Source organism: Pteropus medius, unplaced genomic scaffold, assembly GCF_902729225.1.
Source record: "Pteropus medius unplaced genomic scaffold, Ma_sr-lr_union100, whole genome shotgun sequence".
Lineage (NCBI taxonomy): Eukaryota > Metazoa > Chordata > Mammalia > Chiroptera > Pteropodidae > Pteropus > Pteropus medius.
In genome coordinates, this window is record NW_024355205.1 from 37,019,092 (window position 1) to 37,035,456 (window position 16,365).

General features: G+C 50.9%; 1 pseudogene; it reads left to right on the forward strand.

The window, feature by feature from the left end:
* The first annotated feature begins 1,075 nt into the window (after nt 1–1,075).
* On the forward strand, nt 1,076–1,194 carry LOC120599225 (uncharacterized; annotated as a pseudogene).
* The last annotated feature ends 15,171 nt before the right edge of the window (nt 1,195–16,365 follow it).

Genomic DNA, 16,365 nt, shown 5'->3' on the forward strand with positions numbered 1-16,365 from the left:
AGGGACCCTGGCCAGCTCAAGTGGCCGGCGCACAGCAGACGTGGACGAGGCCCCACGCTGCTCTGACTCTCGCGATCTCTCTTGCACAGGCTGCCTCCCTACGTCTATTTATTCCATCACGCTTGCCCTTCACCGTGCTGCAGAGCGTTGGGGTCCTAAAGCCAAACATCACCCCCCACTGCGTTCCAGCACGGAGCAGCTGGTAGAGACGCTGAGTCCAACACACTCAGTGCCCGGAACGTGGGTTGCTGATGAATCAAGGTTTAGTCCTCTCCTAGTGAAGCTTCCCACTATGACGAGGCAAAGATCAACAGCAAGAAAAGTGACATATGCCTGGGAAGAGCAGGCTGCAGTCCATCCCGCCAACAGCCTCGGCCCCAGCAAACCCTGAGCCGAGCGGAGAACACTTGACTCGGGAGGAGGTCAGTGAGACAGGTGAGCTGAGCCCCTGGCTCTCTCTCACTCTCTGCAGGGACTGACGGTGGAGCCCGGGGGTAAATCTCTGGTAGGTGTGGGCGTTCTCTGTCCCCACACCTACCAAGCCCACCGTGAGGCAGAGCTCCTGTGTGTCGGTGTCGCCCAGGCCTCCTGCTTCCCTCCACGGCCCACTTCCGCTCCCACCTTTATTTCTTTCTCCATCACGTTCCCCCCACATCAAAAAGAAAGGCCGTCTCCAAGAAGAAGTGTGATATTTTCCAAACAGGAGAAGCCATACTTCAGCATGGTTTCTGATCACGATGTCAAAATAATCTACATTAACACTGCCAAAGAGTTTTCTGATAAAGCCATAATTGTTCCTCGAATTACTAATTTGCGACTTCCTATCGGTGTTGACAGGTATGTTCACAAGATGATTTCCTCTAGCACCTATCGGGTGTAGGTGTAGGGCACTTGCACGATTGCAGATATTTCTATTGGCGAGCCCTGCTCTAAACGTGTTAATCAATGCCATAAGACAAGGCGGGGATAAAAAGGGGAAATATTAGAATAAAAGAAATAAAAATGTAGTTGTTTTCATGCAACATCCACCTAGAAAATCTAAGTAAATAGACTTTAAAACTATGAGAAACCATAGGTCTACGGCCATGCCACCCCAAACAAGCCCGATCCCATCCGATCTAGGAAGCTAAGCAGGGCCGGGCCTGGTTAGTACTTGGATGGGAGACCACCTAGGAAGACCAGGTGCTGTAGGCGTAAAAAATAAAAAATAAATAAATAAGGGATTGTAAGCTGACAAGGTCTTTGCAATCTGTGAGGTCAACCAAGGATTGCCTCACCTAAAAAATAAAATAAAGAAAGAAAAATAAAAATAAATAAAATAAAACTATGAGACACCAATAGCAGAGTTCAAAGAGGGCAAGATACAGATTAAACGTACAAACATTATACACGCAAAACTGAGTGCCAAACGAAAAGGCCGTCCACAAAGTACCCAAAAATATATAAAATCTCCAAAAATAAGCTTGACCTCAAATTTAAAGCTTGAGAACATTTGCGTCGGTGATGCCGTAAGGAAATCGTCATTTTCACACACTCTTGGTGGAAGCGCAAAGGACGCAAACATTTTAAAGAGGGAGAAATGAGTCGGTTCCAAAGTTTTCCATATGCGCCCTTTGTCCGAATAACGTCATTTCTATCCCGAAGAAACAATAGCGCGAGTGAGCAAAGACGCGGCGTGTGGGGCTATTCGCTGCAGCTTTGTTCGTGGCCGTTAACGAGATTAGTCACGGAAACAACCTACATCACACATGAACCGAAACGCAATTGTTTTCAAAACGATGCGTAAGCACAGGTGTCGAAAGATGATGACAATATATGATTAAATTAATGCAAGAAACTTGTCGAGACAGATGCGTAGGCGCGTGGACAAGTAGTTAGAAAAAGGATGGAGAGAAAGGGTAAAGGGGCCGTGGCCAGAGAGAAACGAAGGCCCACGACAGAGCTTGGAGATGAGAGAGTGTTTGCGTAGGATCTGGTGGGAAACCCACACTGCGCTTAATGGGGATTCGCTTGAATTTGTTAGAACGATTCCGTTGGGATTCGTTAGAACAATAATCTATTTAATTTAGGCATCTAAATTTATTTCTAAATCATGCATCTGACTTAAAAATATAATTAAAATTTTGTAACATATTAGAGTAAAGGAATAAAGGGAAGTGAGTGGAGGGGGAGGGGAAACTTTGTGGAGAGCCGGGACACACGCGGTGGCTTTTATGCCTCCAAGGCGATTTTTGTAAAATAAGTTTGCAGTAAGACAACAGAAACCAACACTTATGCAAGTAAAACAACCACCGCATTTAAGGAAGAAAAACAACTATCTACACGGAGAGGTTCAGTAGCTAAGTAGACAGGCGGTGAGGTCGAAAGTATCGCCTTCCCCGTTTGCAGGTAAGGAGCCGGGGCACACTGCTTGACTCGGTGGGAAGCGCCGGGGCGTCTGGGGGCCCTGGGGCCTGGTTCCAGGCCTGCCTCTCTCTTCCCCAGTGGCAGAATCTGCTTCTCGCTAATTAACAACGCGACAGCAAGCTCGTCTCCCTGCCGAATCCCCCTTCCTGTTGGCTCCGGCCCAAACCGAAACCGAAGACACCTGTGTGATACCGAGGTAACTGGCCCAGAGCTGCCCGGCAGCAGGTGCTCCGTGTTCCACCCGAGGCTCCAGGCACCTGTGGCTCCACTGCCCAGGGCCGTGGGGTCGGCGGTTAACAGGAAACGGCCAGGGGCCCAGCACACATCAGTGAGAAGGAACAGTTCCTGTCACTCCACGTGCACCTTTCTAAGACGGAGAGAAAACAGCCTCGCTTTGCAGATGACGAAATGGGAGGAACGCGCACAAAATCCGTGCAAAAGCCGAATTTCTTCTGCCAGTCAACAAACGGAGTGGTGGGGCATCTCCACACAGTGCCCTGAAAAGGCTTAAACGTGTCCATAAACTCCCTAAAAGTGAATCTCTGCATTCTTCCTCCTCATCACGACCTCCGGCCTCCCACAGGCCCCGGCGCCGTCTGAAGGTCAAAGGGTCGGCCCTTCACCAAGGCCAGAGACAATGTCTTCTCCAACGACTGGAGAAGCCCCTCAGCGTCTCCTTGAGCAGAGGCTGGCTCATGCTTTGATGTAAAACAAGGTGACATCCCCCACGAGGGACAGGACGCTGCATCCAGCTACGACTTGAACCATTTCTGCAGGGCAGCTGAGCTGCCGCGTGCCCTGACCCCTTCCTAGAGCGGCAGCCCTGGCAGGCATGGTCCTGCCGTGACCTTCCTGCGCCCACTGTGCCCCGAACGGGGGCACTGACCTCTGTGCACTGAGGCTTAGCATCATCGCTCTTAACAGGAACAAGCCCCTCCGCCTGTAATCTTATGTTTTAAAACCACTCGAATGACTTACAGAAAGCTGGACACAGTTAACGGACACGACTCGACGCGTTCGGCGCGAACAAAGTGCCACCAGCAACACCACAGACACACCCGTCACCTCCAAAAGCTTCCTCCTCCCCCGGATTTTTGTGCGGGACAAGAACGTGTAACATAAGATTTACCGTCTTAGCAAAATTTTAAGTCTCTAATACAGAATTCGGAACTCCAGACACAGCGCTGTGCGGTGGATCCCGAGGACTCACGCGCCCTGCACTCTGGAACCTTCGCACCTTGCATTAGCACCCCTCGTCCCCCTCCCCCGGCCCCTGGAAGCCACCGTCCCACTCTTGGCCTTAATACAGAACTAGGTCCTGACCTATGCGACGACGCGGATGAACCCGGAGGACACCCCGCTGAGTGAAGGGAGCCAGACCGCAGGGCGCACACAGCGCGACCCCACGCACTCGAGCGACCCAAAGTGGTCGGACTACCCCCCTGGTTTTGGATGGGCTGGGTGCGGGCCACGTGTGGTACTCCACTTAACGCTCACAAACCCTCACTTATCCGTTCGCCGGACAAACATTTAGGAAGCGCCTTTCGTGGGGTAACCACCAAGAACAGCAGCAAACAAAACAGGGGGACACGTCAAAGCCGACAAATGAGAGAGAGGCGCAGTGAGTAACGAGGCTCTGGGGACGTGCACGCGAGGGGCTCGGGGACCGTATTCAGTCCTGACAGATGGATGACAAGAGGCGGCTTGGTGGACAAAGGACGGGGACTGAGGAAGGACAGGGCTTCCCAGGAAGGGACGAAGGAGACGGTTAAGGACACAGGCTTAGCTCAGCAGTCAGAGAGGCACGAGGAGGGAGAGACCAAGACGAGAACGGGCACCACGCCCGTGGGCTGAGAGCGGTCGGCCGCAGTAGCGCTGAGCGTCCCAGAGGCGAGAGGCGGCGCTGGACAGGAAGGCGTCCCCCAGCATGGACGGGGGCCTGTGGCGCCTTGATGCGTTTCCGCAAATTGAGACGTGACCGTATCTGCGTTTCCGATGCCCCGTTCTGCCTGTGGTGCAGGGCGCACTGGGAAGGCTCTTGTCTGGAACCAGTCGGGAGCTGTTACGATGACCCAGGTCCAAGACGGGTGTAGAGGGGACTTGTGAAGTGGAGACAGTTGGATGCGTGCAAGAGATTCTTCTAGAAACAACACCGGGAGATAAAAGATTGAACGTGGAAAGTCGGGAAGAAAGAGACAGAAGCCAAGGAAAACACCCAGGTTTCTGGCCTGGGTAATTTGACAGAAGATGTTACCATTTTCTTGGAGATAGAAATTCTAGGAGGCAAAGCAGGGTTAAGGGGCGGGGAGTCCATTTCCATTTTGAACACACCTGAGTCTGAGACTCTCCTGGCACACCCGATGGAGGTGTGTCATGGGCAAGGCTGGCTCATCTGGGCGGGAACTCGGGAGAAAGTTCTAGGATATAAACACAATTTGGGGGGTTATCGGGATGGGTTATTATTGAAAACATGGACGTACCTGAGATAGTTCGGGAGTTCGTGCAAATTGCAAAAAGGTCCTTGGACAGCCCCAGAGAGAGCTGAGATCCGGGGGCAGGATGACGAAGCCGCAAACACGTGGAGAAGGGTCGGCACAGGTGTGGCCACGACACTGTCAGAGAGCAAGTGCCCAGGACCTGGGATGTGCATGACTTGTGGTTCTATGGGCATTTTTAATTTCTAGTAAAAACATATATAATACAGTAAATGCCCCTATACTCTATTCCTGAGAATTAAACAATAGGGTTCAATAAGGTGAATAAAATATTACAGATAGAGTTGAAGTCCATTTTTTTTACCCCACTTTGACTTCATTCTCTTCCTTCCTTCCCTAAAAATAACCCCTGTTGAGAATTTGCTGTGCGTTTCTTCGATCGACATCTTAATACCTTCCGAATATATGTATTTGGGGAGGAAGAGGTCCTGAGAGCTGTTTCGTTCCATAAACTCTATGAAAAATAAAGTGGGTAAGCAGAATGTGTGCAGTGCATGAGAAGTGACGGTCACCGAGTTGTCCATTCCAGGTGCATCTCCTCTCAAATCGGAGGAAATCGTACCTGGTGAAACGTATCAGTGAGCACCTGGTTAGCTAGGTGTGTCTACACTGGCCTTGTGAGCATTTGCAACCACGATTTTTTAACCTGCCATCGGAGTTTTTGACATTTCTTACAGGTACTGGGCTTTTTCAAAGGCCATAGCGACACACCAACGCCAAAGACTTTTGACGTGTGGTTGTTCCTTCTTCCAGGTGTCCTAGGGTTCCAAGTCTTAGTTAGTTTTGCCCCTGTCAGAGCGCAGAGACTTCTGACTAATCAAATGTTTCCGCAGAATGAATATGAAATGCTCTATCATGTCGGATGCAGTGGTAATCAGTGGTCTCACAAAACCTACTCTTTGAAACGGCGTCGGTCAACCAGACACTTGGTTTGGCCCCCCCATCTGTAGCTTGCTAATTGGCAAACGTGTTTTTTATATGTCGGGGAAGGACACGGTTATAGGGAATAGCCATCTCTTTACATACGTCCTGGGAAATGGCAGCGACCAGCAAAGTCTTTTGAGGACAGGCACGTGGCGATGTGCTTGGGGCTCAACCAAATCAGAGCACGGGGACGCATGCAGTAGGAGGCACGATCTGTCACAATAGGAGGCACGATCTGTCACAAACTGCCATTTATGCTGGCAAACCATTCTCCGACGCCGAGGTGACGAAGGAAGCGCCCGCGCCCGCGCCACTAACGAGGGCGGGGTGTGCGTTTCTCGACATCAGCCACCGGGCCAGATTTGTTGCTGTTTTGTTGTTTGACTTTTATTTCATAATCGTAAACTTAACTCCGCCACCCAGCGAGACTTGGAGGTACGAGGAAAACCCAGAACCCAAAGAACCGCAGCGAGAGCCGATTCCAAGGGGGTGTTCCGAGCGGGCGGGGTGCGGGGTGCTCCCGCAAGCTCCGGAGGGAATGGCCTGGTGGTTACGATAAAACGAGTCAAATTGATTAGTGTTGTCCACAGTCAGCAGTGCTGATCTTCTTGGTGGTCTGGCCATTCCTGGACGCCAAACGCTCCACGGCCTCCACAATATCCACGCTCTCTCACCTTGCCGAAGACCACGTGCTTGCCATGCGCCCACGCGGCCAGAAGCACGAGGACCGTCTCCGGCCGGCAGTTTGTTCACAGGCAAATGTCTCACGCCTCTGCTCTGCCGAAGTCCCAAAGTCCGGGCCAGGGGACTCTCGGAGCCACAGCCTCACCCCAGCTGCGAAGCTCTGGGCTCAGGCCGCGACAGGAGAGGAAGAAAGTCATTGATGAACACAGTCACCGAGAAAGCAACCATAACCGTTCCCTCGCTAAGGAGCCACCCCAGAGAGCACGGGTCCGTCCCCACACAGTGCCGGCTCTGGGGAGTAAGCACGTTCCCCTTCCTCCCCGTTCCCTCCACCAAAACCAGCAGCCCGCAGCTGCAGCTCACGTGTCCTTCCTATTTTATTTCGACTGCGGTAAAATACATAGAATATAAAATTTACCGCCTTAGCCATTTCTAAGTGTACGTGCAGCCGTGTTAAGGACGTTCGCGTTGTTGTGCAACCATCAGCACCATCCATCTCCAGAACATTCCGTCTCCCCAAACTGAACTGTGCACCCATTCGGTGATCACTCTCCGTGGCCTCCGCCAGCCCCTGGCACCCGCCGCTGGGTCCTACCTCTGTCTCTGGGACTTCGACCCCTTTAGAGAGCTCACCTCAGTGGAATCCACAGTATTTGTCTTCTGTGACCGGCTTACTTCACTCAGCATAATGTCTTCGAGGTTCAACCCTGTTGTAGAGTGTGTCAAAACGTCCCTCCTTTTTAAGGCTGAAAACCGTCCCATTGTACGTACGTACCGCGTTTTGTTTATCCATTTATTTCTTACTATTTGTGTGTGTGTGTGTGTGTGTGTCAACAAGTCCAATGGGACAGAAAACAAAATGATACCACTGGATCACACACACACACACACACGAAAGAAAGGGGGCTCATTTTGCTTGATCTTGGACCGGCCCGGAGCACACGTGGCAGAGTGACTCCGCTACCTGACCCACAGATTTGTCACCCAGCTGCCTGAGGTTGAGGCCAAGGCATCCCTGTAGCAATGACCGTTCTGTCCCCGACTCGCCTGGGATGGGTTGACACATTACAGCACGTCGTCCTCTAACAGGCTGGCTCGGAACGGCTCCCGTGCTCTCTGTGACACCTGTCTGAGCGGTGGGAATCGACTGCATCCGAGATTTGACGGGCAGAGATGGAAAGGACGGTGAGGGACAGCTCTGAGTCACGGAGCTCTTCTTAGGAGAAAAGGACTTAATGGAGCCTCTGGCAAAGGAGCCACAGGGCTGACGTCCTCTGAGACCGGTCCCCCGGAGGGCAGGGAGTGTGGATAGAGGAAGCAGAAGACACCTGTCTGTGAGAAGCGTGGGATGAAGGACACGCAAGGGGGCCCCTCCGCTCTCACCAGAGACCCTGTGTGAGCAGACCCGAGACTGAGCCGCAAATAAATTGTCACCCGGAAAGTCTAAGAATCCCCGGGGAAACGCAGCAACGCGATTTAAGTGCTGTCATTGTTTTAATGCACGTCAAAATAGAATATAAACATATGTAAAGTGATACCTTCAGTTATCAACTCACGTAATTTTCTTATCTGTAAAATGGAAAGGTTGCTAGATTATGAATGTTGGGGATTTCTAGGGCGCAGTTTTGCATTTCAGGGTGAGCTCCTGCTCCTGGGAGCCTTCCCTCCGCATCCTCGCCTGGCAGGTCCCTTTCTGACGGTCAGACCTCACGTTCAATGTCACACCTCAGGGGCTGCGTCCCTGAGCAGCCGCCATCTTGTTCTGTCCAACACGCACTGACCAGCCCCTGACATTTCCCGTGCATTGGTCGATGTATCTAATTCCCTCTCTTGAATGTGACCCGTACCCATCTTTCTCGCTGTGACCCCTCAGCATCCAGAACAGAGTCTGGCACACAGTAGATGCTTCCATAAATATTGGACACAGTCTAGCAGTTTTCCAGGAGAGCCGAGTGTCAGATGCAGATGGGTGGTTTCCCCATGACTCAGCCAGGCGACGTCTTCCATAGTGAGTGGACGACATCGATTTATTGTCTCTCGGCAATGAACACACCTACAAACGACAGTACGTATGGGACCATGGTAACGTGGAGCTGAGCCCCCATCCTGGAGACACGGCCTCGCACGTCTCGTGCCTCAAACCTTTGGGTGTTAGAACAGGGTGGAATAACCTTCTCGTTGGGCCTGAGCGACCTTGGATCCTAAAGGACTGTTTGCAAGGATAGCACGAAAGCAGATATTATGACGGCCGGACTGAAATTAAAACCCTGTTCAGAATTAGCATCGTCCTGTTATGTTATCTGTGCCACTAGCGACGCCTCCCGTCTGTGGACGAGACTGTCCCCCTGCCCTTCCGCACAGACACCCCTCACCTTTATCTCCAGATCAGAATAGCGTTCGGGCTTCTGCCTGAATTAATGATTCCCAAATAGCTATTCCCATCGATCTCAGGTAAATGCTTGTTGCCTCTCACTCTAAACGGCCTTTTCGTTTTTCAGTTCACACACCCTTCTACAGGTCACGCTCTGTGACCATCCGTGACATTCCTTCCAGCGTTTCTCCTTTAAAAGAAGCACAGTAGAGTGAGCTGGAGGGCCATGTAAAAGGAAGAGGCTGCCTGCTCTTTCCAGTGGACAAAGGGTCCAGGCGTAGGCGTGAGGACAGCCTGAAGAACAGGCGGCAGGCATGGGCCCAGCACGGCTCCCTCTGAGACCTTGCAGCCTCAGCCTGGTGCCAACCTCCCTGCCGTCCCCCGCATTGCTGTGCTTGAAGGGCTCCTGTGTCCACCACGCCCACGTCCCCTGCACGCCTGGGGGTGTTCTGCGGCTTCCCCAGCAGCTCCAGACCAGCCACCTTCCTGCTGCCCGGTGGCCGAGCTCCGAACTCCTGAGTCTGTCCTTTCTGGGCACCCTCGTCCGTCTGGCAATTCCTCTTTTACAGCCGGGAGTTCTTTCTATTAAATCTCCCGTTTCGCCCACCGTGTGGCTTCCATGTCCTCAACGGACTCAGACTTCTAACCACAGAAGTCCTGCCCAAAAGCCCTGCTCAGGGAATGTCATTAAGTTGTTTTCTGTCTGGAGGGGTCACTTATGCGGCTATGGGGCTGAGCAGCTAACCCCAGGGTCACGCACACAACAACTGGTGAGCAACAATGAGGGGTGGGTCAGGTCAGCAAATGTTAATCAAGTAATCAGTGCTTCTTTCTCTAGCTTTGGTGGGGACTAGGAAGATCAGCCTTTAAGACAGACCAGTGATGACAGCAGCTGACTCTTAGACGAAGTGACTGACTATCTACCAGACCCCTCCCCGAGAACTTTACTCGTATTAACTAATGTGATCTCGTATTGTCATAGAAACAACCCAGTGCCGTGGGTCACTATTAGCAGCTCCACTTTATAGGGGATGAAACAGACGAGAGAGGAAACGCAAGTAGATCAAGTTCAATCGAAGGTACATGGCAGCACCTGGATTCGAAGCCAAGCTGTGTGGCTCGAGAGGCCACAGTCTTCGTCATTTACATAAAATTAAAATACGGACCCAGGCAACAAGAATACATCTTTTAAAAAGATTACCTTCAAATTAAAAGACACCCATTAAACCCATTGCTAGAATATGATGGCGTCTGGAGAAAGGGCCAACGGAAGTGGGGGGTGGGGACCCAAAAAAAGGAACACGTAAACGGAGAAACACAAAGTAAGAGCAGGGGCTCGCACACATGCGTGCGCAGATAGGGCGCATGCAGCCACGGGCGAGATTGGCCCACCCTGCACGTGCGTGTTGGTGGCAACAAATGCGTGAGGTTCAAGATGGCGGTGACGGTGCCGGTGGACTCTGCACCAGAAGGACCAGAGCGGACCACGGTCCAGAGAAGATGGGGCCGGAGGTGTCCAGCCTCGAGGAAGCCTTGCCCGGCAGCTCTCCGCTGTCATAGAAACAGAGCCCCTGGAATGTAAGCTCCACGAGGCGGGGATTCTGTTCAGCATCGAGAACTCAGCCTGGCACATGATAGATGCTGACTATTTACCGAGTGAATGAACTAACGCACCAGGGATGACTGCTTCCCCAGGGGTTCACGCTGCGTGGAGCGGCCGAGTGCCCGAGGCAAGGGCTTCCTCCAAGAGCGACAGCGGAGGTAGCCCTCCAAATGGATGCAGGATAAACACATCGGGTCGTCCGTCTAAGCAAACCTCTTGCTTTTTTTCGAACATAAATCTTTCACAGAGTACATGTCACCAATCATGTTTTCACATTCGATTTGGAGACGGCTCACCGGGTGTCCACATGAGATCTTTTGCATTAATTAGGCCTTCTGTCCTTCAGAGGAAAGGGAGGGTACCCAATATTTAATGCCAAATCGAAATTTAAAAAATTGACTTCAAATGCTAACAGGAAATCAGCACACATCAAGCAAAGACAATCCTCTTAGCAATAGGTCTGTATGCTTTTCACTATAGCCAGAAATACGGCCTACAACCTGGCCGGCATCTGGTTGCTAGAGCAAGCGCTAAATGAACATGTGTCCCCCATAAGACACCCTCAACCAAATCTTCAGCGAGAGCGTTACAATCACCATCCACGCCCAAGCACACGGCAAGTTTGCTGAAGAGAGTGACGCATCTAGCGCCGATTTGGGGCGCGTGGCTTAATCAAGAACTGCTCCCCACTCTGCTGTCTCCCCCTCGGCTTTTCAGTTATGCCTGGAAAGATCAGCTTCCAACGTGCCAGGACGTCTGCCCTGCTTTTCTCCAAGTGGCTGTTTGAATCTTGCGTATAATATCCCATCACTGCCGAAACCTGGCCTGAGATCCATTTCTTGGGAAGGAGAAGAAACATGGCTGCCTCAGCCAAGGACCAGTCTCGGGCGTCGGCGAGCTGAGATTTGTCACTTCTGCTTGAAAACTCATGCGGTGTGTGCGGATGGGGTGACGTCATTACAGGCGAGTGGCAACTAGAATGTGAGTCTCGAATTACTTGCCCTGGAACAGAGAGAGCTATTTATAATCACTCCGAGCCTGGAGCGTGGAGGCCGTGGGGACGAAAGCAGACGAATTCCTAGCTCAGGGACCCAGGCTTACATGGAGCATCGCGAAGGGGCAGAACAGCGCCCACCACCCGCAGACCGCGGGTGAGAGTCGCATCTGTGGCCTTCGCGGGGCGTGGCTTCTAGCCATAAACTACCAGCTATTCTTGGCAGAGAGAGATGAGGCTGCAAAGAGCCCCGAGGCCTCTTTTCTTTTATTCACTTGCGGGGGTGAGTGTTTTAGCACCTCCTAGAGGAGCGGGTACCAAAAGAGGAGCTAAGGAGGGGCCCGGCCCAGTGATGTGAATAAATAGTTCTTTTCAGGTTAACAGAGCCAGATTCTATTCCCAAGGAAGGAAAATTGAGAAGTAAAGTAAGCAAGTAGTTTATTCCTGAAGAGGATGAATGTAAAGACTCAGGGATTATGACAGTGTTTGCTCAGTAGCCAATCAGGCAAAGCTGGGTGACGGGGGCAGTGTCCCCACGATGCTCACACGGGCTGCGTTCTCTGTGACGGCCACACTGCACGGTGGCTCAGGCCCTGAGCCTGAGGGTCAAAAAGGCCTAGGTGTGAGTCCCATCTCAGGTGAGTTTATTCAAGTCACTTAAACTTATCTACGAAATATAATGTATCTGGACAATGGTTTCCATCCCCACTAATATAGTCGATGACTTTAAAACGTTTGCATTGAAGGTCCCCGACCTGACTCCGGGAGCTGAGCTGAGATTTGGGAGACAGATGTTGGAGAAGAATTATTTCCACGGATGCAGGGAACGTTCCAGACCCCACACCCCAGTCCGCGTCTTGGGGTCTTTTCCTGCCTCTTTCGGCTCAGCATCTTCTGAAGGGGTCTCGTTTTGTTCTATACCTAACTCGTCAAAAACTGTAAAGAATTGTTAGCTAGTTACCAGCAAGGCATTAATGTTGAGTGACCCCAGTTTCCCGCAGACGTTTTCCACTCAGGCCATTCGACAAATATTTATAAGGCATCCTATTACTTTCCCGAGGCTGCTGTAACAAACACACACCACGGACTATGGTTTAAAGCAATACAAATTTGTCTTCTCACAGTCCTGGAAGTCGGAAGCGTAGAATCAAGGAGTTGCAGGGCTGCCTTCCTTCCGGAAGCTTCAGAGGAGAATCTCTTTCCATGCCCTTCCTGGGATCTGGGGGCCGCCTGCAGTCCTTGGCTCGCGACCCCGTCTTCCATCCTCAGAGCGAATCACTCTGACCTCAAGTTGCACCATCGCATCTCCTCTTTTGGCTCTGCCACCCCTGCCTGCCTCTTACGAGGACCTTGTGATCACTCGGGCACACCCCAATAATCCAGGGTAATCTTCCCATCTCAACATTCTTAACTTAACCTCACCTGCAAAGTCCTTTGTGCCACACGCGGTAACAAATCCACAGGTTCTCGGGACTAAGATGAGGGGGCAACTTTGGGTTACTCACCTTAACACAGGTATCAGAATGAGCCTGTGTCTCTATAAGGGCTGGCGAAATCCAGGTTTAAAAACCCGGTCTCTGCCTCCTGAACTCTTAAGTCAAAGGGAGTGAGTGCTACCTGACCAGCCTTCCCATCATAAAGAACTATAAAACCGTACACAGTACATGAAACAGCTGTTTGCAGATGTTGACCACCAAACACGACAGGACTGAGTCTCTGAAAGAGGGCAAACGAGGTAGGTCCTATGATTCCCCAGGGCTCTGCCTCGAGGCATGTTCCAGGTCTCCGCACGTAGAAGGCGGGCCCAGGCAGGCCCAGGCAGAGCACAGCAGCCTTGCTGAGCAGAGGAGACGAAGCTGGGCATTTGGCTGCTGAGACAGTGACGGCGTGTGACACAGGGAGCAAGGCAGGAGGGGACCCCACGGAAGGGCCTCTAGAAATCTGTGTAGGGATCCCCTTGAGTCGGGCCAAATACTAAGCTGCGGGTACACTAGGAAACTCTGAAAGGCCCAGTAAAGACCTGTGAGCCAGACAGAGATTCCAGAACTTGCGAAGAGCTGGGAGACATGGGTGCTCCAAATTGCCAGAAGCAAGAGATCCAGTGAACACCTTGGGGACTCAGTTGACACCTCAGACATGCCAAGACCCAGAAACTGTGAATCTCTAGCCCTGGAGTGAAAGCTACTCCATACCCACCTTAACAAAACTGAAAAACAAGCCTTGAAAGACTCATGCCAAACTACAAGTAAATTAGCTACTCATCAGAACAAAACTCAACACTCTTCATGGAAGAAACATAATCCACACACTTAACAACAAGCTAACATCCGCGATGTCCAGCGTAAAATTTAAAAATTATCAGGCGTGCACACAGGCAAGATAATATGACCTCTTACCTGAAGAAAAATAAGTCATTAGGAAAAGACCTAGATATAACAAGAATCATGGAATTAGTAGAAAAGAACTTTGACTCAGCTACTACAAATATAGTCACAGACTTAAAGAGAAAACATGGCCGTGATGACGGAACAAAGCGAGGAGCTCAGCGGAGAAGTGGAAACTGGAAAAAAGACGAGAGTAGAAATTCTAGAACAAAAGTAAAATAGTGCGTAAAATCAAATGTTCGCTGGCCGGATCTAACAGCAGTTTTGAGCCCTTAGGAGAAAAGATCATTGAACTTGAAGACTGAGCAACTGAAATTATCTAAACTTTTCAAAAGAGAGAAAGAAAAGGCTGAAGAAAAATGTGGAGATCCTCAGTGACTTGTGGGACAGATAAAGTCACCCAGTAAACAAATAATTGCAGTCTCAGAAGGAGAGAAAAGAGATATTAGAGCATAAAAAAATGTCAAAGATATAATGGTCAAATATTTCCAGATTTGAGGAAAAACAGAAGCCCACAAACTCTTAGGGGGAGTAAACACAAAGAAAACCATTTCATAATCAAATTGCTGAGAACCTGTGATAACGGATCATCTTAAAAGCAGCCAGAAAGGAAACAAAAAGGCGTATTATATATGGAGAGACAATGATAAGATGATACAAACACCACCCCTTTCTTCCTCATCGGAGAAAAAAACAAGAGGCCATACAGTAATAAAAAAAAATTTCTTTAATCAAGAAAAACATCGTCAACTTGAAATTTTATATCACAAAACGATATCATTCGAAAGTAAAGGGGAAAAAAGAGCCTTTTCCAACAAACAAAAGCTAAGAGAATTTGTCACCAGCACATCCGGACAGCCAGAAATACTAAAAGAAGTTTCTCACAGAGAATGAAATGATACCAGGTGGAAACTCAGATATTCATGAAGGAATAGAGAATTCCAGAAACCAAAAAAAAAAAATTAGGCAAAACGAGGTAGGTATAAAATTTTTAAACATAACAATGTCTTTAAAACTGAATGAACTGCTAAAAGCAAAAACAGTAACTGTGGGATTAAAACATTTGAAAAAATAAAACGTACGAAGAAGCCGCAGCGTGGGAGGGACTATGCTGTTGAAGGGACTTACCGTAAACTCAGAGCAATTGCTAAGAAGGACAGTAAGACAATCTCGTGGCAAAGACAGAGAGGAAACTGACGATAACAGTAAAAACGTCATTGTCAAGGTCGGCAACGGAGACGGGCACAGGGAGGAGGGCCGGCCTCTGCGGACCTTTGTTTCAACAAAGCGTCTTCAGAGTGGGTGTCGAAGCTGAGTCCCGAGGGAGGAGATGGCCAGGCCCGGGAGCGGGAGCCTTGGGGACAGCAGCAGGGACAAGGAACCGCGTGTCCTAAGGCACCAGACTATGAGAGAGCGAGGCTCCTGCCGGAGCGAGGCTGACGTGTGTTCGCCGTGAAGACACCAAGACCGCCAGCTGCAGCGAGGCACGCGTGAGGAGAGCCTTCGTGCGCGTGAACGTGCCGGTGGTAACGCTGTGTTAAACGTGCGTGCGCGTGTTTTGCACAAGTGCGCCCACCTTCTTGTCGCTCTTTGTTTGCTATGCTTTCGCTTCGCGGAATTCAGTCTCGTGTCTCCATGCTTTCTCCAGCCCCGGGCCACCAAAATTCCCGGTTCTTGGCTTTAAAGGGACACTGGAAAAGCCCTCACATTAAAGGGAGCGTTCTGTAGCCGTGCACCCCACCGAAACACAGACACATGCCACAGCCTGTGTCACAGCTGTCCCTTTAGAAAGCATAACGCAACAGCCAACATATGCCGGCGTTTCCCGTGCGCTCGGGGCTGTGCCATGTGTCTCGCAGGCGCCACATCTTTGTCTTAAGGCCCATGACAACCCACTGCTGCCCTGTGAGGTGGCTACCGTTGTCTTCAGTTTTTGAATAAAGAAACGGTGGCCTAGGGAGGTTAATTAACTCACCAGAGCCACACACGTCGTGGGGGATGGAGCTGAGATGCACAGTGAGGCTGTTCCGGCTCCGGCCTCTGTCGCCTTAGCTGATAGGACAAGTGTTGGTGGTGGTAACGGACACCATCAGTGTGCGGGGAAGCAGCAGAGGCACAGTGACCTGTGGATGAAGGAAGCTTGGAAGGATGAGTAGAAGTCAGAGCTGGGGAAGGAGGGAGTCGGGGGTAGGGGCATTTCAGGCAGAAGGGACACGGTGCAGGACGAGCCAGCTCCTACAGGACAATAGATGCTGGAGTCGGTATCCAAACCCAGAAGAGAGAAGATCTGGGATGGGGTGGATAACGAAAACTTGTTGGCCTTCTCTGCTCAGAAGTAGATTTCGAGCAAAATCATTCTCCAGTTAGTCAGGCAGAGAAAGGGGCAAGCAAGCTCCCCTTCCTTCGAGCCGATGTCGTACAGTGAGATCTGGAGATGGTCCAGGCCGCCATACTCACGGAGCTCACGGGCTGGGAGGGACACTGACCAGAAACCGGGCAGGTCT